Consider the following 26,918-nt stretch of genomic DNA (forward strand, 5'->3'; position numbering starts at 1 on the left):
CAGCAATTAGCCCCCATAGGGGCCTCGTACATGGGATCTTTTGATCCCGTCTCCTATTCACGATAATAGAGATCTATTACGGTGAATAGGATTTTTACACACTCCATTCTGCGCTACGCCTCGTGCATAGCTCAGTATGGAGAAATCCATGGCAGGCCTGAATAGCTTCAGCAGCGTCCAGGCTGCCATGGCAACCGATCGGAGCCCCGCAATTTCACTGCAGGGGCTCCGATTGGAAGGAAGATGGAGGCGCATCACGTCACAGGTGCCGCGATGAGCCTTAATCGCGGCACCTGAGGTGTTGAATGGCAGGGGCGGCGCGATCGCCGCTTCCTGTTAGTGCGGCCGGATGTTGGCTGTATCATACAGCCGGCAGATTGTGCGTATGGAGCGGCTCACTGCAGAGGCCCGCTCCATACATCCCCTGTCACGCAATGACATACCTTTACGTGATAATGTGTGAAGGGGTTAAAGGCGTAACTACTTTTTGATAATTTTTTTTTGGGGATATTTCTTTGAATATTTGTATAATAAAAAAATTGTGATTATATGCTTTCATCTTTATCCTTCAGCACTTTCTGGAGCGGGGATACCCTTGGACCAGCAAAAGGGTCAAAAAACTGGCCATCGTACGGTCTGTTCGGACCGAATTAAAATTAAAAAGTGGCATATTGCACGACCACAAGGCCATTCAAAAAAAGTATTGTGACCTGAAGCGCCTACACCCAAAGCAGGTCGATGAGTATAGTCGGCGATTATGCCCAGGTACAATGCTTACATGATTTTTGTATTTCTCTCTACAACACTCAGTAATGTATATATTCAGTTATGCTGCTAAGGCTACTTTCACACTTGCGTTCGGGGTTCCGCTTGTGAGTTCCGTTTGAAGGCTATCACAAGCGCCCCCGAACGCTCCGAATGCATCAGTTTGGCTCAGTTTCGCCTCCGTTCCGCTCAGCAGGTGGACACCCGAACGCAGCTTGCAGCGTTCGGGTGTCCGCCTGGCCGTGCGGAGCCAAACGGATCCGTTCAGACTTACAATGCAAGTCAATGGGGACGGATCCATTTGTCGTTGACACAATATGGTGCAATTTCAAAGGGATCCGTCCCCCATTGACTTTCAATGCAAAGTCAGGACGGATCCGTCTGACTAACAATTAGACTTATATTTGTTCTTAAATATAATGCAAACGGATCCGTTCTGAACGGATACCATCGTTTGCATTATAGGTGCGGATCCGTCTGTGCAGATACCAGACGGATCCGCACCGAAAGCAAGTGTGAAAGTACCCTTAACACACAACCTCTTAACTCAAATTTCTTAACTCATCACGTAATCTTGAAACAAAAGGCATTTTTAAAATATCTTAACGTATTTAATTGCATTAAGTTGCATAACACATCTCATAAAGCATGTGTGTTAACTCTACTACATCCGTATTTCATCCCTTGTCAAATTATTACTTAATACCTGTTGTGACATGTACAAAATCTTCTGGTTACATCATACATCTCTACCTCGCTGAGATTGTATATATATTGTTATACACACAGCGCGGTACAGATGTATGATCTCACCGGATGATTTCATACGTTTCACACGTTTATATCTACATAAACTGCAAACATCATTCAGCATTCCGGTCAACGTCCATGACCATTACATACATCCCCCACTTAATTTGCATGGGATTCAAGATTATATATATGTATGTATGTTCCGCAAAAACTTAAAAACGCAACCATCGATTTAAACGAAACTTGGTAGACACATCCCTTGCTACCTGGAAAGAAATCTTGCAGGGTCTCGGCTCTCTACGACGTACACGAGATATTCCCAAAAAATTACCTGTATTATCCAATACAAGCCTGCCAGCCTTTCACTTCAATCCTAACTGCCAATTGACGGGAGCTGTGGAGTTCACAGTTAAAGGGGCGTTCACCGTGAAAGTCACTGTGTATTAGGGCCGGTCACCATCAAAGTCACTGTTAAAGGGGCGGTCACCATCAAAGTGACACTTAAAGGGGAGACTTTAAGCCTCCTTCTAATTATAAAGTTACCTTGACAACTAAATCAACAGGGAGGGAGGGCGGTTTGGCTGCAGATCTTCAAAATGCGGCTTAGCAGACAGTCTAACGCTGGCAGCCACAAAAAAATTATATACCCAACATAACACCATCCAATAACCCCTTATCTAATTTCCGAACTGTTGTTTGGTTTACCAGTAGTCAACATGGCTATAAGAGAATTGGAGGCCACCAAAAAGGAATTTAGTAAAGATGTTGCGAAGCTCAAGAAAATGCAGCATCGCTTTAATAAGAGGATGCAGCAAATGGAGGAAAAAAACCTTCACCAGCTCCGAAAACTCAACAAAATATTATTGGAGCTAAAAAAAGTTGCCATAGAGGCTTGCTTTATTATTTTTGTTATAATAAATACATTTTTTACAGTTTGATAACGTGTGTTTTTTTTTTTTTTTATGTAATGTTACGGTGTAATTTTAGACATTTGTTGTAAGGCCCCTTTATCCCAGGTTCAGGACAGACTGCAGAACAGACAGCATTAGGTACACGGTAACACTGTAGTATACGCCCCACACATAAATCAGCAGTGTCAGGACCTGCAACAGCAAGTATCGGTAACGGTGGAGTATAAGGCCCACACATAAGGTATCATGGTCAGGACAGACTTCATCATCCGCAGCAGGTAGATGTTAAGGGTCCAGTATAAGGCCTACACATAGCTCGGCCTAACTCTGTACGACAGTCAGCAGCACGTTCGAAGTGTGCAGCAGGAATTTGTTCACAGGAATGGGCCCTTACCAGACCAGGACAACACCAAAAATAAACCAATACACCTCTGACAGCATCATGTTGTAAGTGTGCAGCAGGAATCGGCTAACATGAAAAAAATTGCACTATTTGACTTTCTAAAATTTTTGTTTAAATAAAAAATAATTTTTTTAAACAACAAGAAAAAGAAGTAAAAAATTAGCTACACATGACACGACACATTCCATTGACTGAGAGAACTTTCAAGATCGGACACATCAAGTCTGTGGCAGATAAATGTTTTTAATAACATTTTAACAATAACAGTCATTTTTGGCTTATTTTTTATTTTTTTTCATGAAATGCATATGTTTTATTATTTTACGGTTCCTCTGATCCATCCTCCGAACCTTTTTTGAAACCCACCGCAGCAGCTTATGTAGAGCCAATCGATCCTTTTCCTGCTCCTTCTGGTACTTGTCCATTCGTTTATGGCATTTATTGATTACTATATGTTTAAAAGAAAAGAAAATATTAATGCAATTTAGTTTATCAGAGAATTAGTGCATTGTGTGGAGTAGGTGTATAAACACTTAAGATTTACCTCTAAATCCAAAAGTTACACATGTTTATGGTCATTATAGTGTTTTTTAGATTAGAGATAGTTCGGATACAGTTAATGTTATTTTTTTGGGTAGTTATATTTATTAGCTATTTTAGACACTTACGCCACTTGCACACCACCGTATGCCCTACGAGACATACAGTCAAAAAAATAAAATCGTATCAATATAGATAATAATCGCATCTACGAATATTTCAGAATTTGTGATCTACAGAACAATCATTGTGCTGCAAGCAATATCTACACAAACAACATATATATGCTTTAACTGAATATTACTTACAGTTAATATGATGTCGTCCTCATCTTTCTCAAGTATGTGTCTGAACTTTGACGTACTTCCAGTAGCCATTGTAGTCGTTCAGTTGTAAAGTTCAAATAGTGATGATGAATGCTTTATAGACACTGGTCACAGTCACTGGGCGGTTCTAGTACTGTAAAGTACGTCATACGCTTTTTCACGCACGTTTACTTTACCCGCTTTATTTAAATTAGGGACAGCGATAGCAAATAATAAAATTAAAATAAAAAAATCAAATAAATAAATAAAAAATCTAATATTATTTGAAAAAAAAAATCGAAATCAAGATTTTGATTATTTCACGAATATTCGAAAAAACGAATACATAGCAATATAGTGAATATATTCGTTATTTAATCAACTTCGGCATACACCTCCCCGACAAGCGTCCCGTCACCATGGGAACGCCTGTGGGTTAGAAAATACCATCGGATCTGAGTTTTCCCTGAGATCGTAAAAACTCAAATCCGATGGTATATTCTAACCCACAGGCGTTGCCATGGTTACGGGGACGCTTATCGGGGAGCAGTATGCCAAAGTGGAATAACTACACATTGGAAAAAAAAAAAGACGAATATTCTAAATAACGAATGTATTCTTAATATTGCTCTAACTTCGTCTTTTAGAATATTCGTAATATTGCTCTAACTTCGTCTTTTAGAATATTACGAATATTCTAAAAGATGAAGTTAGAGCAATATTAAGAATATTCGTAAAATACACATATAGACTGCAATTTAGCTAATATAGTGCTATAGTAATTTTTTTAATAGTGTACATATTTTCCAAAACTGAAGTTCAGAAGAGGCAAAAATAAATTGACAAAAAAAAAAAGATTATAGCACTATATTAGCTAAATTACAATCTATATGTGTATATATTTTACGAGTATTCGTAATATTGCTCTAACTTCGTCTTTTAGAATATTACGAATATTCAAAAACACGAAGTTAGAGCAATATTAAGAATATTCGTAAAATACACATATTAGCCTAGCCATAGTCAATTAGTCATAGGAACATTGCCTTATACTGTCAAAAGAAAAATCGCAATACGCGATTAATTAAATCGCATATTATTCGCGATAAATGGAATAATGACGAATATTCGATTTTGACGAATATAAGGCGAATATTCAATTGAATATTCGCGAAATATCGCAAAAAAAAAAAAATATATCGCTCATCACTAATAGGCAGCTGCAAAGCAGGTGCTCTACCCCGGGCATGTTTGGCTCCCGACCTCCCACTGCTGCCACCCTGTTGACTCCCAGCCATGCTTTCAACACATATAACCGCCGACGTGAACTGAGAATATATTTATCTTTTTGTACTGAAATAGGCCAGTTAACGCTTCCAGCATAAATAAATGCACCAGTGAAATGTGCATATATTTTTTCTTTCTGTACAGAAATAGGCCCCTCAACGCTTTTGCCACAAATAAGTGCACCAGTGAAATGCATATATATTTTTTATTTTTTTACTGTAATACACCCCTATATGCTTTCACCATAAATAACTGCAACAGTGCAGTGCGTATATATTTTTCTTTTTTTACTGTAATTCGCCCCTATACGCTTTTAACCGAAATAACTGCAGAAGTAAAATGAGAATATACTTTTCTTGTTGGACTAAAATAGGCCACTATACGCTTTCACCAGAATTAACTGCAGAAATGCAGAAATACTTTCACCAGAAATAACTGCAACAGTGCAGTGCATATATATTTTTCTTCTTTTACTGTAATACGCCCCTATACGCTTTCAACAGAAATAACTGCAGAAATGCACTGAGAATATATTTTTCTTGTAGTACTGAAATACGCCCCTATACCCTTTGACCATCAATAACTGCAACAGTGCAGTGCGTATATATTTTTCTTGTTGGACTGAAATACTCCCCTAAACGCTTTCACCAGAAATAACTGCAACAGTGCAGTGTGTATATATTTTTCTTTTTTTACTGTAATACGCCCTTATACGCTTTCACCAGAAATAACTGCAACAGTGCAGTGTGTATATACACTGCTCAAAAAAATAAAGGGAACACAAAAATAACACATCCTAGATCTGAGTTAATTAAATATTCTTCTCAAATACTTTGTTCTTTACATAGTTGAATGTGCTGACAACAAAATTACACAAAAATAAAAAATGGAAATTAAATTTTTCAACCCATGGAGGTCTGGATTTGGAGTCACACTCAAAATTAAAGTGGAAAAACACACTACAGGCTGATCCAACTTTGATGTAATGTTCTTAAAACAAGTCAAAATGAGGCTCAGTAGTGTGTGTGGCCTCCACGTGCCTGTATGACCTCCCTACAACGCCTGTGCATGCTCCTGATGAGGTGGCGGACGGTCTCCTGAGGGATCTCCTCCCAGACCTGGACTAAAACATCTGCCAACTCCTGGACAGTCTGTGGTGCAACGTGACGTTGGTGGATAGAGCGAGACATGATGTCCCAGATGTGCTCAATTGGATTCAGGTCTGGGGAACGAGCGGGCAAGTCCATAGCATCAATGCCTTCGTCTTGCAGGAACTGCTGACACACTCCAGCCACATGAGGTCTAGCATTGTCTTGCATTAGGAGGAACCCAGGGCCAACCGCACCAGCATATGGTCTCACAAGGGGTCTGAGGATCTCATCTCGGTACCTAATGGCAGTCAGGCTACCTCTGCCCTCCAAAGAAATGGAGGATGTTGCAGGCAGCAGAACGTTCTCCACGGCGTCTCCAGACTCTGTCACGTCTGTCACATGTGCTCAGTGTGAACCTGCTTTCATCTGCTGATTGGCTGCATGCAGGCATGTCAATCTGGGTGATCCCGCCTTCCCAGAGTTCCTTGCCCCATGTCCTCACACGTGTAGCTGCCATTTTAGGAAAATTGCAATTCGTTACCACAAAGCGCGATCGCATTAGTTGCGAATCAAATCTTTCCTGAAATTTGGATCGAATTCCACTTCATCAACTTCGAATCGCTCATCTCTAAAGATAAAGTCTTTGAATTATCTGAGTTATCCCTTGTTGGTGTTGCTGAACCTGTTGTATCTGTCAGGATTTCATTCTAATTTACTTCATCTGTATTGGTTGTACCTGGATTATATCTACAAAGCTTTTTAAAATTGGAAACATTTCTTGTTCAGTATTGTATGGTGATGATAATTTGTCACTATGTCTCAACATTTTAACAAGGACCCAATCCCCCTCTTCCAGCTGTTTTCATTGATGGCTGCCCTTATCCGCATATCTCTTCATCTTTAGTGATGAGCAGCATCGGCAATATATTTGTTTTCGCGATATTTCGCTAATTTTTGGCCTAATATTCGCCATAAATTCTAGAATTTGTGAGCTCCAGTCATTATTTCCTTCAATTGCGAAAATCAGCAATGTAATATGCGCGTATTGCGCACGCAATAGAGGTTTGTCTCACTTTTGCTCCATTTTTTAAGCTGCTAGAAGTTTCCTAAGACAGGAGGAATCTAATCCCTATCACAGCACAGTAATTGCTATCACACTACCTAACACTCTGCACTGTATCAGCTATACTATTTCACTATCTAACCTACACTACTATCTCCCACTAACTTTCTGTATTATATATATATGAGCTAACTAATTAACTATCTAATGTAATTGAATAAAGATCAATATGACTCAGCAAAGTACAGAGCACAGCAATAATACTGCTCTCTCTATCAGAAATGCAAAAATCAGCAGAAAATGGCTGCTGGGGAGTTTCCTATATAGTAAGGGGTAGGTAATAGTGTTGGGCGAGAATGCTCGGCCGAACACCAGTTCGCCTCGAGCATTGCTATACTCGGCACATCGTGGTATTCGGCCGAATATCACGTGTGCTCAAGCGCAATGCTCGAGTCAGTGTATTTAAATCTAATTTAGCCTCTATTTCGGAAAAGTTTCTGGCAGGATTTGAACTCACAACCATCTACATTACAGCCAAAAATGTTAACCACTACACTATAGAGCTGCATGGACAGTTGTTTAAAAAAAAATATATATGAGACTTCTGCTGTATAGGAATACTTACTAGTAGTAAATATTCCGTGTAGTGGTTAACATTCTGGGCTATAATGTAGAAGGTTGTGAGTTTGAATCCCGTCAGAAACTTTTCAGAAATAGAGGCTAAATTAAATTTATATATTTTATATTTTTTTTAGTACTTGTAAAAAATGTGTAATTACCAAAAAAAATTGTGTGTATATATATATACACTCACCTAAAGAATTATTAGGAACGCCTGTTCTATTTCTCATTAATGCAATTATCTAGTCAACCAATCACATGGCAGTTGCTTCAATGCATTTAGGGGTGTGGTCCTGGTCAAGACAATCTCCTGAACTCCAAACTGAATGTCAGAATGGGAAAGAAAGGTGATTTAAGCAATTTTGAGCGTGGCATGGTTGTTGGTGCCAGACGGGCCGGTCTGAGTATTTCACAATCTGCTCAGTTACTGGGATTTTCACGCACAACCATTTCTAGGGTTTACAAAGAATGGTGTGAAAAGGGAAAAACATCCAATATGCGGCAGTCCTGTGGGCAAAAATGCCTTGTGGATGCTAGAGGTCAGAGGAGAATGGGCCGACTGATTCAAGCTGATAGAAGAGCAACGTTGACTGAAATAACCACTCGTTACAACCGAGGTATGCAGCAAAGCATTTGTGAAGCCACAACACGCACAACCTTGAGGCGGATGGGCTACAACAGCAGAAGACCCCACCGGGTACCACTCATCTCCACTACAAATAGGAAAAAGAGGCTACAATTTGCACGAGCTCACCAAAATTGGACTGTTGAAGACTGGAAAAATGTTGCCTGGTCTGATGAGTCTCGATTTCTGTTGAGACATTCAAATGGTAGAGTCCGAATTTGGCGTAAACAGAATGAGAACATCTATGCATCCTCTGATGGCTACTTCCAGCAGGATAATGCACCATGTCACAAAGCTCGAATCATTTCAAATTGATTTCTTGAACATGACAATGAGTTCACTGTACTAAAATGGCCCCCACAGTCACCAGATCTCAACCCAATAGAGCATCTTTGGGATGTGGTGGAATGGGAGCTTCGTGCCCTGGATGTGCATCCCTCAAATCTCCATCAACTGCAAGATGCTATCCTATCAATATGGGCCAACATTTCTAAAGAATGCTATCAGCACCTTGTTGAATCAATGCTACGTAGAATTAAGGCAGTTCTGAAGGCAAAAGGGGGTCCAACACCGTATTAGTATTGTGTTCCTAATAATTCTTTAGGTGAGTGTATATATATATATAGATAGATAGATAGATAGATAGATAGATAGATAGATAAAATCATACTTCTGATATATATGAATGCATAATATGTGGGAAACTACTACTGATGTTTTAGCCATAATATATTTACATATATTATAATAGGTTATATATTCTAAATATATAATAATATATGTAAATATATTATGGCTAAAAACGTATATATATGTTTAAATTAAATTTTGTCTCTATTTCTTAAAAGTTTATGACGGGATTCAAACTCACAACCTTCTACATTACAACCCAGAATGTTAACCACTACACTATAGAACTGCATGGCCAGTTACTAAAAAAAAAAAATATGAGACTTCTGCTGTATAGGAATACTTAAGTATTCCTATACAGCAGAAGTCTCTTTTTTTTTTTTTTGTAACTGGCCATGCAGCTCTAAAGTGTAGTGGTTAAAATTCTTGGCTGTAATGTAGTCAGAGCAGGGACTCCTAAGCCGAACTAGAGTCTTCAGAGCAGGGGGTGCCTGGTTTAATGCTCAGGTTCTCCTATTTACTTCCATTGTGCTTGGGTGCTCTGTAGAGCACCCGAGCATCGGGAAAGTGTTCTACTCAAGCACCAGAGCACATGAGCACTTTGGTACTCAACTAATGCTAGTAGGCAACTTTCCTATTGGTTGCTAGGGATGTTGCTAAGCTCAGACAAAGATATTGTAGCCTTCTCATTGGCCCACAAGCAAGAAGCAGGAGGGTACTGATAAAAAAAAACTAGAATATTTGCGATTATGAAGAAATAGCACTATATTCTAGATCTTCGCAAATTCTCAAAGTGAGGTTATTCACGATAGAAATTTGCGATTAGAATATTCGCGATCAACACTATTCATCTTTTCATTTGAGATGTAATAATTGAGAACAAATGGTGTGTGATCAGAAACTACCAGGAAGTTCAGAGGCTTGATGAGAAAAGGTCTGTTAAAAAGCACAGTAGCAGGCAGAGTTCCTGTTGTGGAGTGTGGCGTAGTTCTCTACTGTCTAAGGAATCTGTATCATTCATGTTGTAAATCCTTGCCCTCCATTGTCGCAATCCAAGGAATTTTTTGGTTTCATTTTCATGAACCCTTCCACTTCAACATTGGCCTGAGGCCAGTAAGGAGTTATTTTTCTATGGGTAAAGCCAAGATAAGTTGCAAAAGACTGAAAGTCTTCACTAATATGATTGCCATGTTAACTAATCAAGAAGCACAAAAACAACAACTCTAATTGAACCTGGTTGTAAAACAAAGCAATCCATTAAAATATTGCTTTTTGTGTCAAATTCATTTCAATAGTTAAACTGCAATATTTGCATTTGTTAATGACATGGGGAATTATGAATGATCACAATTTTTCATCCTTAATTAACAATTTCTTTCAATACATGTTTTGTGGCACATAAATGGTATGGTAATATTGTGCTTAATTGAATATGCGAGGCAGATGTTATTATATTTCTGCATTTTTGAATGGCATTTTCATATTTGCAGGAACCAGAATGTAATATTTCCGCCAGAACTGCTGCATTAGTTATTTATAAATTTTCAATTTGTGCTGCAGGACCACAAAATTAAAATGTTCTTCTTGTGTCAAACATCACCAAATTACTGTTTGTTTATTTTTTAGGTGCTAATAAAAAAGATTAATGGCACTGCTGGATAATGAAACAATCTGTTGCATAACAGGCAGAGGAATACAGAATGCAACTGGATCAACATATTTTTTAAACAAAAGCTTCATTTTACTTGCAGAAATGATTATCTTGTGACCTTTTAGCACTGAAGTAACATTAAGGTAAATTATTTTCAACCAATTTCTAAATGTCATGGTTACTTTTCCTTCAACAAGAACCCATTAGTACATTAGCCTCTAATTTTACAGGCAGATGATAGCCATGGCACACAAATCTCATACAGAATCAAATCCCACTCCTTTTATCTCCAGCTAAAGAGATCATTATATAAAGAAGGTCTTACTTTACAAGTAAAGTGGATATGTTTATCCAGTTTTGTGATTTGGAATAATTCAGAGAGTAAGAGTGGAATGCAATGCATAGAAAACTGCTATGAAAGGACTGAACTGCCATCATAAGTTGATAGGGCTTTAATTGCACAATTTACTGCTTTAGACTCCAATAAAGGTAAAGCTCTGTTTTAGGGATGAGAGGACCCGTGGATGTTCAAGTTCACCGGGTTCTGACGAACTTCGTGGTCAAAGTTCAGGTCCGAGACCCGAACTTGACCCGAACTCGAACCAGAACCCCATTGAAGTCCTGAAGTCGAACCAGAACCCCAATTGAAGACCTGAACTTTGGTGCATTAAAATGGCTGTAAAATAGTCGTAGTAAGGGCTAGAGGGCTGAGAAATGGGATTAGGAGCAGGACAGTTGCCCTGCAAACAAATGTGGATAGGGAAATGACTTAAAATAGCATAGAATAGAAAACAATAAAAAACTAGGAGGCGGAGGTGGAAAGTGGAGTAGGAGGTTGAGGAGGCGGTCGACGTGGCGGTAGGTGGAAGCGGCGGTGGAGGTAGCCAACACTGTTTTTGTTGTTTTTTTATTTAGATTTTTTTTCCTTTATTTTTTAAAACATTTAGAAATATAAAAGAGAACGCAAAGAGAACGTTTGCTGGTGTGGGTGCGGCCGGTATACTTGTCTACTCAACACAAGGTATGGACAAGTCCTGTGGGATCCATGCCTGCTTCTTTTTTTATTTTATTTTTTTATTATTATTTTTTATTTATTTCTTTATTCGAGAATAAAGTCTAAAGTATACATACATGATGTAATGAGCAGTTAACACATTGCCAATGCATATGCAAACAGTATATAACTCTAAAAATTTGAGTTAACACAGACAGAAGCCCAGATTCTATGCTAGTGTCATTGTAACACTCAGGAGGTATTAAGCGAGGGTACCTGAATTGTTGAGCTTGTTCAGCTTGTAAATGGGAGGAAGGGATAAACTCTTAATTTCTGTCAAAGTTTTCTGTAAATGACCCATTTTTACCAGAGGGATCTAAACTGATGGATCTTGCGATCTTCCCAGGCAGCTATTTCCTCGAATCTATATAGTTGGTCCACTTTGCTGATCCATTGGGTTATAGAGTGGAGGTCAGTGGACAGCCAAATCTGGGGAAATAGTAAATGAGAAGCACTTAATAGGGACTGATAAAGAGGTGGGGGGTTTCCTGAGTCGTCTCCAGGAGGGGTGCCTAGTAGGGCCAGATGAGGTGTCATCTTGATATTAAGATTGCAAATACTGTTAGCTCTACTGAAAATCTCCGACCACCAGGATTGTATGGAGGGGCAGGTCCACCAAATGTGAAAATAGGTTCCTCTCTGGGTCAGATATCTCCAACAGCAGTTCGAGTTATCTTAGTTATAGAGGCACGTTAATACTGGGGTCTTGTACCAGTGGGTTAGGATTTTGTATCCGTTCTCCTGTGTTCGTACACATCTAGACGACTTGTGAGGTGTGAAAAGGAGTTGTGATAAGTTTGTGTGGGTAAAAGAGGTCCCCAAGTCTCTCTCACAGAGACCAATGTATGCTGGTTTAGGCAAAAGTGTTGGGGTAATTAGTTTTTTATATATTTTGTAAATTCTTTATTTTTCTTTTTTTTTTGTATAGTCATGTAACAAAGAAGCATTAGGATGTTACATAAATGTAAAAGGAACATAATAATGCTAGCATCCAAAGTCAAATAATATTAGACATAGGTATATAACGGTTGTCTTTATCAGTGTAGCTTCTTTTTTTTTTTTTTTTTTTTGTAGTTAGGGAGATGTAAAAGAGCATAGGAGATTCTTTCCCCAAGACCGTTTACAACGTTCTCTAGACTGATCTCGTATATGTCACAATATTATGAGTGAATATAATAAAGGAGGAAGAAAGAAGTAAACAAAAATTAGAAATATAAGCAGAAAAAGAAGAATAAGTAGAGGAAGAGAGAGGGTGGGGTGGGGGGGAGGAGGTGTGCGTAGATATATTTAAGTCTCAAGTTTAGGTATCATTGCTATTATTTAGCTAGGATACATCTACGTCAGAGATCTCCAGGGGCTCCATATCTTGATGAATTTATCATGAGTCCTATCAATCCAGCTAGTCATTTCTTCAAACCTGCAAATTTGTGTCGTCTTAGCTTTCATTTCTTGTATAGTAGGGGGGTTAACATCTAGCCAATGTAAAGGGATTAATGCTTTAGCTGAAGCTATGATATATAAAATCAAGTTCTTTTTTGAAGGGAGATATTGAGGGGTTGGAAGCGCAAGTACCACTATCTCTACTGTTAATTTAAAGTCGGGGATCGTTAGTTTTTGAATCAACTCTTCAATTCCCTTCCAGTAGGGCTTAATCTGAGAGCAATGCCACCAGATATGTGATAAGGAACCCACGCCAATTCCACATCTCCAGCATTCCCTCGTAGATGCTAGACCCCTCTTGTAGAGAAAGTCTGGAGTTTTATACAACCTTGTCAGCAGTTTGTAATGATTCTCCTGTAGACGAATGCAGCGGGAGAAGCCATGTGAACTTCTCAGTATTTGCTTCACTTCAGTGTCAGTTATAGTCCTATCCAACTCTTTTTCCCACTCCCTACATAGGCTTCAGAGATTCACCCTCGCCTCCCACCATTGGGTAGAGCTTTGACACTTTTTTAGCAGCGATGAGTGGCGATAGGATTAATTTCTCGCAATCAGTCAAGGGCCTCTGGAGAGGATACTTTACTTTCAACTCCCCACACACAGCTCTAATATGAGGTTTTGCAAGGAAAAACCCTGGAGATTTTGTGATTGAGATTGGGAGTGCCTCTATAATGGAGGACTCCATATTAGGGGTGATTTCCCCGAGTTTTACCGATGTTAAGGAGTTCCACAAATGTGGTTTGACAAAAGTATCATGGTTTAGGAGGTCTGGTAGTAGGCTCACTGGCAGCAGAGGGGATGGTTCAGGTGCTAACGTTTTCCGCATTTCCCTCCATACCTCTCCTAAGCCACGCAATAATGGGTCTATAACTATGTCCCTATGTATAAACCTGTCAGGGAGCCATAAGTGTTTCTGAAAGTGTTTTCCTATACTGTGACGGCAGATGGCCTGAACATCTGGGCGTCTTTTTGGATCTACCATTTCAAGCCACCTATTAAGCTGTATTGCTCTGTAATATCTAGATACGTCCGGCAGGCCTAGTCCTCCTTTCTCTTTACCTCTAATTAAGGTTTCATGAGATATCCTGGGTTTCTTGCTATTCCACAAGTATCTAGAGAACATACTCTTGACGCTCTTGAAAAAAGTCTTGGGGAGCCATATCGGGACTAACTGCATAACATAGAGAACTTTTGGCATTACATAGACCTTCAAAATATTTTTACGTCCCATCCAAGACAGATAGGGGAGATTATATGTTTGTAATATGCGTTGTAAATCTCCTAAAAGGGGGGTGTAATTGTGCTGGTATAGGTCATTAGTATCACTAGGAATTGAGATTCCTAGGTATTTAATAGGCCCTTTAGCCCAATGAAATGGAAATCGGGCTCGTAAGGGGGCAACCTTGGGTTCCGGTAGGGAAATATTCAATATATCCGATTTGGTGTGGTTGACTTTGAAGTCTGATAAAGAACTATATTTGCCTATGCATTTTACTAGTGGGTCTAGTCCCTTCTCCAGGTCTACCACCAAGAACAATAAGTCATCTGCAAACGCAGTACATTTTAGTTCTTTTCCGTCATACTGAACTCCTGGTATATCTGGGGATTGCCTAATTAATTGTAATAGCGTCTCTATTACTGAAATAAAGAGTGAGGGGGACAGGGGGCATCCCTGCCTGGTTCCGTTTGTTATATTGAAAGATGGTGATAGCGTACCATTAACTTTTAGTCTGGTGTATGGGTTTTGGTAAAAAGTAAATATTGCCCTCGTGAAATTGTCTGGAAAGGCGAAGCGTTGCAGAGTCAACTTCATGAATAGCCAGTTGACTGTCAAACGCCTTTTCGGTGTCTATACTTAGTAGAGCTAGAGGTATCTTTTTCCTATGTGCTATGTGTATAGCATGGAATATCCTGTGGGAATTGTCTTTTCCCTCTCGGCCCTGGACAAACCCCGATTGTTCATGGCCTATCAGGTCTGGTAGGAACTTGCCTAGTCTACAGGCCAAAATCTTAGCCCACCATTTTAAGTCCAGGTTCAAGAGGGAAATCGGGCGATAACTGCCGCAACTAAGGGGGTCTTTCCCTTCTTTAGGGATCAGGGTGACGTGAGATTTGAGCGTCTGTTTAGGTAGGGAGTCCCCTTGCATGAGTGCATTACAGACCTCTGTAAACCTAGGGATGAGAATATCTTGGAGTTTTTTATAATATAGTAAGGGTAAACCGTCAGGTCCCGGACTTTTTCCAGGTGGGAAGGTTTTGAGAGTACCAATTACTTCATCGGGTGACACTGGTTTAATGAGGTATTTTGAGTCTTCTGGTGTTATATTTGGGAGATGTAGGGAATCTAAAAAGTCTCTGATGTGGCTCTCTCTTCGGAGTTCCTCATCAGCTATTTCCGGGGTGTCATTAGTCACGTTACCATTTAGCTGTTTTATAGAGGAGATATGGGTGACATTCTTAGCTTTCTTAAGCAAGGATGACATCAACTTTCCTCCTTTGTCTCCATGAGCGTATACCTTATGTTGAAAATTCATCATTTGCTTCGCTACCCTATGGTTAAGAAGGTCTCTGAGTTTAAGTCTGAGTTCTATCAGCGCTTTTTGGTGCTCATTGCGCAGTGAAGCCTTATGTTTTCTCTCAATTGTCGCTATGTCTGCTAAGAGCGTATCAATTGCCTGCTGCTGTAGAGCGTATCAATTGCCTGCTGCTGTTTCCTTTTACCCTGGAGCCTAGGGAGATGAAGCAACCTCTAATAAATGCTTGGTGAGCCTCCCAGACAATAGGTTGTGAGCTGTGTGTGGAGGAGTTAAGTGCAAAGTACTCTGTCAACTGAGTCCTGACCTGATCCACATGTAATTGGTTGTTCAGCAGAGATTCGTTTAACTTCCAACTCCAGTTCCTTTGCGGTAGAGAGGCCAGGGTGAAGGTCGCCAAGCATAGAGCATGATCAGATAAGGTGATATTTCCTATTTCCGCTGATCTGAAGGAGGGAAGAAGAGATGCAGAGGTCAAAATGTGGTCTAGCCTTTGGTACGTTCCATGTGGAACTGAGTAGAAAGAGAAGTCCTTAACTGTGGGATGAAGGCTACGCCATACATTTATCAAACGCAATTCGTGAAGTTTCTTATGTAGTTTGCTGAGAAGTTTTTGTGTTACTCGGGATTTAGCTGAAGATGAGTCAATGGCGGGGTCCAATACTAAGTTTAGATCAGCACCTAGAATTATCTGTCCTTCGGCAAAGATTTTAAGCGTGTCTAGAGCTTGTAAAAGCCAATGCACAGGGGACTTATTCGGGACATATAGGTTTGCTAAAGTGAATTTGCGAGTTGCTATTAAGCCCTTGACTAGAAGCAGGCGACCATCTGCATCTTTGTGTTGCTGTAATACAGTGAATGGAATGGATTGGTGGACTGCTATAGCTACTCCTTTGGAGGCAGAAGTTGGTTGTACACTATGAAACCAGTGGGTGAATGGACGTTTTGGTAGCCTTGGCATTCTCTTCTGGCGTAGGTGGGTTTCCTGAACAAGAACTGAATTCTGACCATGCACGTTGGGATAAGGAAATTCAGGATATGAAGGCCAAGAAATTCCAGCGGGATATTGCGGATCACCAGCAAAGCAGAGTGTTCCGCTGGCAATATAAACGTAGTTTTGGAGCCTCTGGCAATAGTTCCTCAGCATCCAATCATAGTGGGATATCTCAACAATCCCATCGATCCCAAACGAGATCTCAAACAAGATCACAGGATGGACAAAGATCAGACATTCCACCCCAGGATGTGTCAAGACAATACCATACACGAACACCTGTGAAACGTAAATACAACCCTGAGGAGAACCACGGTGGGGAACTAAAGGTAATTAACTTGTCTGACATACCACTTACTGTGGCACAGATTGAGGTGTTATCATTCGGACTAACCTTTAGTCCGGTGTCCACCTATGACAATTTTACGGCAATAAAGGATACTTTCCTTTTTGCACGTAAACTAATATATAAAAAACACTTCTCTAAAAATGATCTTGATGTCTTTTCAGCCCCGGAGGAATTGGAGGTGCTTCGAGCGCTAGAATCTCTGCTTCTGGAACAAGAGGTAGGCATGCCCAAATTCCCGCCCTTTACCCGTGGTCGGGCGACCACGTTTCCACCCTTGTCATGTAATTCCGCCATCGAGACTTTTGTCAAGATGGTGGTGCAGGAGTTGTACAGACTACCAGCGAGGAGGCCATATGACAATGTGTCGAAAAATCAGCGACTGGCCATAACAGAATTAAAGAATATGAAAAATGTGGTGATTAAACCAGCTGAAAAGGGTGGAAACGTGGTTGTCTGGCCTACGGATATGTATGAAACTGAAGTATATAGGCAACTGCGGGATAGGATGTGCTATGAACGTTTGTCAACCAATCCAACCATTGGTTTTAAACTCCAATTGGAGGACATCCTATAAAGAGGGGTGGAAGACAACATTATTACCAAATCGGTATATCAGAGCCTTTTAATTAAACATCCGGTTATTCCGACCTTATATCTACTGGAGAATGTCAAAATGGAGGATAACATGTTTTTAATAACATGTGATGTGGAATCGCTGTATACGTGTATTGCACACGATATAGGCTTGGAATCCTCTCTTTTCTTTTTACGCACAAGAAATCTTCCACAGGATCTGATTGATCTCTTGATGAAACTTCTAGACTACATATTGAGGCATAATTATTTTTTGTTTAAAGACCAACACTATTTACAACTACGAGGAGTGGCGATGGGTGCGAAATGCGCACCCTCGTATGCAAATTTATTTTTGGGCAATTGGGAGCGACAGTGTGTGCAGTCATCCATGGATGAAGTTGATGGGGAGGTAATATCATGGATGAGGTTTATTGACGATGTTTTGTTTATATGGCAGGGGTCACGGGTGTCTTTGGATTTATTTTTGGAGAAACTAAATGCGAACAATTGGAACATCACTCTAACCAAAGTGGTAAGTCAGAAAGAAATTGATTTCCTAGACATCAACATTAAAGTAACAACTAATGGTGACCTTGAAACCTCGATCCATAGGAAATCAACTGCCGTTAACTCTTTGCTTCATGCGACTTCATTCCACCCCAAATATCAAAAAAACTCAATACCGATTGGTCAATTCTTGAGGGCAAGACGGATCTGCACATCAAGAGGCGAATTTGAAAGGGAATCTGAAACCTTAAAAAACCGATTTACACAACGGGGTTACAATCAGAGTGATATACAACGTGGTTATACGCGTGCCGCCGCCGCATCAAGGGAATCCCTATTATCTCCCAAGGCTCAGGTCAACCCAGAAACTCCTGTCACACGTATGATAACCAACTACAATACTCAATGGTACAATATGAGAGAAATCTTCAAAAGATTTTGGCCCATCCTAAATCGGATGTGGACTTGGGGAAAATAATTACCTCTACTCCCCAATTTGTGGCCAAACGTAGCAAGAATCTCAGGGATATTCTGGTGAGGAGCCATTATATACCATCTAAATCTGGATTCATCTTTGAATCCAAAGGACCCAAATGGGGTTGCGTACCATGTGGTCATTGTACCACATGTAGAGCAATTACTAAAACCAAGACTTTTGAAGACTCCTCAGGTAAAATGAGCTACAATATTGTTCATTTCATCAATTGTAGTGTCACAGGAATTATATATCACGCCACATGTCCATGTGGCCTGATATATATTGGTATGACGACTCGTGAATTTCGGGTTCGCATACAGGAACATCAGAAAGACATTCGGGCAGCTGCCAAAATTGCGGATGGAGAAAGAGACAAACTTGTAAAATTAAAACCTATTGCAAAACATTTCCGTCAGAAACATAATAACTGTTGGCAGGACTTAAAATTCAGGGGGATAGATAGGGTCTCCCTTGGTGCGCGTGGCGGAGATTTGTTTAAACGGTTGGAGCAGGTTGAAAGCAAGTGGATTGTGAAATTGAACACTCAGGTGCCATTTGGCCTGAATGATAAAATTCCATTTGCCTCGTTTTTGTAGGGTGCAGCATCATCCCTGATGTGTGGTGTTTTAGATAGTTAGGATGTCTATGTTTTTAGGTTATCTCTAGCCGGGTTCCCATGGTGTGATGTATGAACTATGTCCACTAATTTGATCTCTTTTTTGTCTACACATGTAGGATATATATATACTGTGGTTGTGGAATCGGAAAATCTTTTTCTCCATAAGAATAAACATAGATAGGGCCTACAAACCATTGGATCTTTTGGTGAACTGCGATCAATGGGTCATGTATATACATCATGTCATGAAATGCCTGTATATTATAGACACGTGTTGGTGTAATCATGTGCTCCTATTATTAATATATTTTTTTATATATATATATTTTTTTTTTTAAATACATGTCTTTCCTTCATCTTTATAACACATGTATTGTTCGTTCATGCCGGTGTTGTTGTACCTTGATAAGGCATGCATGACAATATATCTATTTTTATTATATGTATTTGTGCACAAGACAATTATTAATATTATGATCATGTTTATTTGTATTTTTGCACGATGTTATTTATTTATTTAATCAAGTCAAACTGTATTTTTGTGGAATGGTAATCATGTCCTTTGGAATGGTAATCATGCAGATATTGATTTGTATATTTGTCTACATAATAATAAATGTTTTCACAACATATGTGTATTTTATATATATATATATATATATATATATATATGCTGTCTATAGCACTATCACTAGTGACACTAATCACTGTTATTGTGGGTTCTTATATTTCTAATGTGGGAGGTTCTTTTAGAATTCAATCTATAATGTGTGACATTTATGCATATCTATGTTGATGTATATGTTTTTAGAGATACATGATGAACTAAACATTTGTAGGGAGAAAAAGAAAATAACATAACCACATACGTATATATGTATGTTTTAGGATGGAGAGCGCACTGTTGGAGTAATAGATCTATGACATTGTTTTGCCCTTAACCTGCATGGAGCTCGTAGTGCGCACGTCCCTCTGCGCAGCCGCGGGCGCGCTGACGCGGCCCTGTCTCTGACGTAGGACGTTCTGTGCTCTGGTGAGCGTAGCCGTCCTGCGTCATTGCTACGGCCGGGTACGCGGGCATCGGCGGTGTGCGGCGGTTCGTGCGCCATAACACACGAGACGAGCACAATATACTATGCAGGTGAGGAACTTTGTGGAACCTGCCTCCTTATCAGTGTGCCCTTCATCTATAGGTTAGGTGAATATGTGTCCGCCCACTATGTGAACCATATATACCCGGCTAGGAAGCTGTTTGTCATTACCCCTTGAAAAAGCTGACGGCGAAACGCGCGTCGGGGCACAGACTGTCAGTGCCGTGGTAGAGATTTTGGTCAGTATGCTTTCTCATTTATGTTATTATTTGTTTAGAGTCATTGATGTGAGTATCAGGTCCTTTTAGTCTACGGTCCATTTTTTGACCTTTTGCAATATAGTATAGACAGGACCAAACTCGGTGTTAGGCACTGACCAATCTCCTTTGCTGTAAAGTAATTTTAGCACTTGCACTTTACGCATAATCATTGTAACTACCACATATCTGCGGTCTGTATGGCATTTTAAGTGTTCTTAAATGTCTGTGTGGCCAGTGGTCACAACTCTATTTTGTACCAATAAAAACATCTGTGATTTTGTATAAAATTTCATTGCTTGAGTTGTGATTTGGTACCTATAGATCCATATATCTTTTATTGGTTTTGTAATGAGTGATTATGGATCATTTACTTATTTAAAATAAGGAAACAGTGTTGGTTTATGAGTAGAAAGAGAAGTCCTACGCCATACATTTATCAAACGCAATTCGTGAAGTTTCTTATGTAGTTTGCTGAGAAGTTTTTGTGTTACTCGGGATTTAGCTGAAGATGAGTCAATGGCGGGGTCCAATACTAAGTTTAGATCAGCACCTAGAATTATCTGTCCTTCGGCAAAGATTTTAAGCGTGTCTAGAGCTTGTAAAAGCCAATGCACAGGGGACTTATTCGGGACATATAGGTTTGCTAAAGTGAATTTGCGAGTTGCTATTAAGCCCTTGACTAGAAGCAGGCGACCATCTGCATCTTTGTGTTGCTGTAATACAGTGAATGGAATGGATTGGTGGACTGCTATAGCTACTCCTTTGGAGGCAGAAGTTGGTTGTACACTATGAAACCAGTGGGTGAATGGACGTTTTGGTAGCCTTGGCATTCTCTTCTGGCGTAGGTGGGTTTCCTGAAGAAACACTATCTGAGAGCCCATTTTCTTAAGAGCCAGCATAACTTGACCTCGTTTCTGTGGTGAGTTTAAACCTTTTACATTAAATGTCGAGACCTTTATATCAGTCATCCTAGCAGATAAGTTATTTCTTTCTAGTGCAGAATTAGGACCTGCTTTATCCTCTTATGAGACTTTTTATTAATCTAAAAGGGATATCAATTGGTGGGGATAAGGGGGAGAGGATGGGAGAGAAAAGCTAAAGAGAAAAGAAATAGAGAAAAGTAAAAGAGAGGGGGGAAAAACAACAAAAAAAAAAGCAACAATCAGTTAACCAAACTGTTACTGGATTAAATCCAGTGAGTGAACTATCACAACAGGAGTGACCAGTTATGTGTGTAGATAGCAGGGGGGTAGAACACAAATATATTTCTAGCCTGGACGTGTTACCTAGACATCACAGCTAAATAATATAATACTGTATTTGGTGACCTATATCCTATACTTGACTAATAGACCTTATGGGCAGAGGCAGTGAAGTGGGGTTGAAAAAGGGGGGGGGGGGTTCTATGCAAATGCATATTAAATCCTCTTTTTCTGAGCATATCTGTTAAGCGGGAAGCCTGAGAGCAGTTGGATATATTGGGCTTGTTATATATATCATAAGTGCTAAACGTTTGGCATTAGACATGACCTACTGTTCATTAAACCCACCCATCAAGATCTTCCAGAGAGCACTGAGTGCAATTATCCAAGAGGTGTCCTTATTGCAATTACATTTGCGTGTATAGGCAAGTAAATGGAATAAGGCTAGAGGCCAGTAGGTAAGAGGGAGGGGAGGGGGGGGGGAACTTATTCACATTAATAGTAAGTGTGCTGAGCGCATTAAATAGGGAAATATCAAGGTCGAATATAACTGATTGCCCAGTAAATACTTATATGCAAATCCTCAGCGATTATTCTCTGGGAGAGACATTAAGCGCGATTTAAGAAGGTTCCTCATCAGCCTATTGTTTTTGGATGACGGCACTTAAAGGACTTTAAATAAGGACTTGTCTCTGACAATTTTCTAGTTCAGTTTCTCAGGTAGGGTAAAGACAGTAGCATTAATATCCAGCACTTACATATCCTACAAACTGCTTTTGCGGGCTATACCTGTTATATTGAACACAGCAAGTATATTGAATGCGGTAATGCTTCTAGAAATATTAAATGAGTCGGAGACATGGAGCTCAGGGACAATGCAAGGCTTAGCTAGCTCTTTGTTCCAGATCTTCCAGCGGTTACCAGCCAAAATACATTCTCCCATACTCCATGCGTGCGACTTTCCATATCAACAAGCAGTACAAGGTAGTGCAAAGATTCGCCAAGAAACTTTAACTTAGAGTTATAATAAAACAGGGAACAAAGTGTACCGGAACATTTATATGAAGTAGTGGTTATCATGGGCCTCATGATGTATATCATGATTTAATCGCATAATCTACTTCTTAAGGGGTAGAACATTCCACTGTATAATATGCGCGCTAGAGTGTGCGACACATATATACACTCACCTAAAGAATTATTAGGAACACCATACTAATACGGTGTTGGACCCCCTTTTGCCTTCAGAACTGCCTTAATTCTACATGGCATTGATTCAACAAGGTGCTGATAGCATTCTTTAGAAATGTTGGCCCATATTGATAGGATAGCATCTTGCAGTTGATGGAGATTTGAGGGATGCACATCCAGAGCACGAAGCTCCCGTTCCTCCACATCCCAAAGATGCTCTATTGGGTTGAGATCTGGTGACTGTGGGGGCCATTTTAGTACAGTGAACTCATTGTCATGTTCAAGAAACCAATTTGAAATTATTCGAGCTTTGTGACATGGTGCATTATCCTGCTGGAAGTAGCCATCAGAGGATGGATACATGTTCTCATTCTGTTTACGCCAAATTCGGACTCTACCATTTGAATGTCTCAACAGAAATCGAGACTCATCAGACCAGGCAACATTTTTCCAGTCTTCAACAGTCCAATTTTGGTGAGCTTGTGCAAATTGTAGCCTCTTTTTCCTATTTGTAGTGCAGATAAGTGGTACCCGGTGTGGTCTTCTGCTGTTGTAGCCCATCCGCCTCAAGGTTGTGCGTGTTGTGGCTTCACAAATGCTTTGCTGCATACCTCGGTTGTAACGAGTGCTTATTTCAGTCAACGTTGCTCTTCTATCAGCTTGAATCAGTCGGCCCATTCTCCTCTGACCTCTAGCATCCACAAGGCATTTTTGCCTACAGAACTGCCGCATACTGGATGTTTTTCCCTTTTCACACCATTCTTTGTAAACCCCAGAAATGGTTGTGCGTGAAAATCCCAGTAACTGAGCAGATTGTGAAATACTCAGACCGGCTCGTCTGGCACCAACAACCATGCCACGCTCAAAATTGCTTAAATCACCTTTCTTTCACATTCTGACATTCAGTTTGGAGTTCAGGAGATTGTCTTGACCAGGACCACACCCCTAAATGCATTGAAGAAACTGCCATGTGATTGGTTGACTAGAGAATTGAATTAATGAGAAATAGAACAGGTGTTCCTAATAATTCTTTAGGTGAGTGTATATCAGGGTGTACATATTATCAACATGATAGGGCTACTTCAAGAGCCCTCCCATGTCCCATTAATACTGGACCCGAACTCGGTGTGGAAGTCCTCAGGGTGGGAGATCTGCCGGTCCCGTCAGGTGCTTGGATGTTTTCCCGGGCTTGAGGCGATGGACTCTTTTCCAAGGCTCCAGGTGCAGCAGGTTCGGAAGCGTCGTCGGGTAGTTCACCGGTAACCAGGTAGGTATGTCGATGGGCTGTATATCTATGTGCTCCCACACTTTATCCAAATCCTCCGGCGTATGAATGACGATGCGTTTCCCATTCTTATTAATGGAAAGTCCGAACGGATACATCCAGGTATATGGGATCTTTTTCTTTCGCAGCGAATCCAGCAAGGGCTTCAGTATGTGCCTTTTCGCCAGTGTCGATGGAGCAATTTCTTGGTATAGGGCAATTTCTGCGTCGCCATATGTAATCCGACCCTTAGCACGAGCTGCTTCCATGACCCGCGCCGTGTCTACGAAGGACAGCAGGCCGCAGACCACATCTTTTGGCCTCTCATTCGGTTTCAGCTGGGGTCTTAGTGCTCTGTGAATACGTTCGATGACGATTGATGTAGCAGAGTCAGACTCCAATATGTCTGCAAATATCTCCATGGCTACTGTACGTAGAGATTCAGTCGCCCAAGATTCAGGGAGCCCTTTTATGCGAATGTTGTGCCGTCTGCTACGGTTTTCTTGGTCCTCTAATAATAAGAAGGCTCTATTAAGCTCTTCGGTGTGGCCGTTGAGGCATTCGGCCACTCCATTTGCATGCGATCTTAGATCTTGTGTCGCTTGCTCCAGAGCCTCTACTCTGTGTCCCACTTGAGATATCTCTGTTTTAATGTTCGTCAATTCAGTTAGGACCGGTCTTAGCGCTTTGTCTAGCGCTTGGCTAAGGACTTTAGTGAGGAAAGATTTGGTCACTGGTGTCGGATCCTGTTCTTCAGCTATGCCGCAGCGTTCGCTGTCTTCCCCTCAGCTTCCGTCTCCTTCATGCGCGCCGACGCCATTTTGGCGCCAGGTCCCGGTGAGTGAGAACTTCTCTTTTTCAAGAATTTTTGCATGTCTTGCTGGCCTTTGTGGGACCGAGGGGTATCTGGGGGGTCTAGTCCCCTATCTCTGCCATATTTGACCATTTCTGGTCCGGTCACCGCTGTTTATAGGATGTTAGGACGTGGAGGAGCAGTTCTCTCACACAGCCATCCACACCAGCAGCCAGGCTCTGCCCCCATTTTTTATATATTTTGGATCTCAGTTTAACTCTTCTGGCGTGGTCTGAGATGAGACTCTCGAACCATGTTAGAAGTCGTAGGAGCGCACTTCTAGGGATATTTTTAATGACAAATGATCTGAGGAATGAAACCAGGGGTGGAGGAAACTTACATTCTGGGAAAAGTTGTGAGATCTTTTCTCCCTTCAGGAGGTCTAATTTGTCATTGTATAACGATATTACCCCCATTGGGGAATTTCAAATGGATTGTGGTAGACTTTTTAATAAGGTTGAGGAGGCAAATTATTTGTATTAGAGGTGATGGGAGGGGAATAGCAAGCTTGGAAGATTGTAGCCAATTCCATGCTGATAGAGTAACTTTAATAGTTGAGTTGGGTGGCTTGTCCAGGTTCCGAGTAATGGCAGGGCCAACTAGTAGGCTTGAGAAAGGGAAATTCAGATCAGTCTGTTCCATAGAGACCCAGGATTTCTCCTCTGAGGTATCAAGCCAGTAGACCAATCTCTAAGAAGGCTAGCTCTGCCATATAATTCAGGATCCGGGAGGGCTATCCCACCATGTTGTTTAGGTCTACTGAGGGTGGAGTAAGCTAGGCGCGCTCTTTTTCCAGCCCAAATAAAAATGCTAATCTTCCGTCGCACTGTGGAGTAATAAGACCTCGGGATAGAAATTGGTAGGACCTGTTGAAGGTACGTCAGTTTGGGAATTATAAGTGATGTAAGGTGGACATTTGGTCTACAATTGAGTGTAAGAGGGGGGTGTAATTGAGCTGCAAGAATGAGGAAGGAATTGGGCCTATCTTCACACCAAGATAGGTAATGTAAGGTGTATTCCAATTAAACGGGGAATTGGTCATTAGATTTGTCTTAATTGATTCCAGGAAATTAATACTTAGTATGTGTGATTTGTTCATATTAACTTTAAAATCAGAAAGAAGGCTAAATCGGTTAAGGCAATTGTAAATGTGTGGTTGGGCCTTGATTGGATTGGTGGTCATAATGAGTAGATTGTCCGCAAAAGCGGCGACCTAATGGTTCTGTTGTCCTAGGAGAAGTCCTTCAATTTCTCTATTTCTCCTAATTACTTGCAGCAGGGATTCTATCACCAATATAAAAAGTAAGGGCGAGAGGGGGCAGCCTTGTCTAGTGCCGTTTCGTATAGTGAAGGAAGGGGATAAAGATTCATTTATAATGATTGAAGCTGAGGCATGTGTGTAAAGGGAGAAAGTGGCTTTAATAAATGGTTCAGGAATGCCAAACACTTTCAACACTTCTCTCATGTAGTCCCAGTTAACTCTATCAAAAGCCTTTTCGGCGTCGGTACTGATAAGCACAAAAGGATGTTTTGTCTTTTTGGCATAGAAGATGGCATTCAAGACTCTTGTTGTATTTTCCTTGCCCTCCCTGCCTTGAACAAAACCTACCTGATCTCTATTAATTAGGTGTGGGAGGAGTTTAGATAATCTAGTGGCCAGCATCTTAGCTAGTAGCTTTAGGTCTAAGTTTAAAATGGAAATTGGGTGGTAGTTTGCACATTGAGAACCATCTTTTCCCTCCTTAGGGATCAAAGTGGTATGAGCCTTCGTCGTGTCACCAGAAAGTGGGTCTCCGGAAAGAGAGCTGTTACACAGTGATAGAAGGTGTGGACCCAGCGTTGTAAAATGTGCAGTAGTATA

The 26,918-nt window shown here is 40.6% G+C and overlaps 1 long non-coding RNA gene across 1 annotated transcript; it reads right to left on the reverse strand.

Moving 5' to 3' along the window:
* Positions 1–3,162: 3,162 nt before the first annotated feature.
* Positions 3,163–24,471, reverse strand: LOC120977754. Its single transcript, XR_005773955.1, has 3 exons — positions 24,461–24,471; positions 21,455–21,461; positions 3,163–3,280 (listed from the first exon to the last, which is right to left on the reverse strand). It is a non-coding gene; the product is annotated as an uncharacterized LOC120977754 (long non-coding RNA).
* Between the last annotated feature and the right edge of the window lie 2,447 nt (positions 24,472–26,918).

The sequence above is a fragment of the Bufo bufo genome, chromosome 8 (assembly GCF_905171765.1).
Source record: "Bufo bufo chromosome 8, aBufBuf1.1, whole genome shotgun sequence".
Taxonomy (NCBI): Eukaryota; Metazoa; Chordata; class Amphibia; order Anura; family Bufonidae; genus Bufo; species Bufo bufo.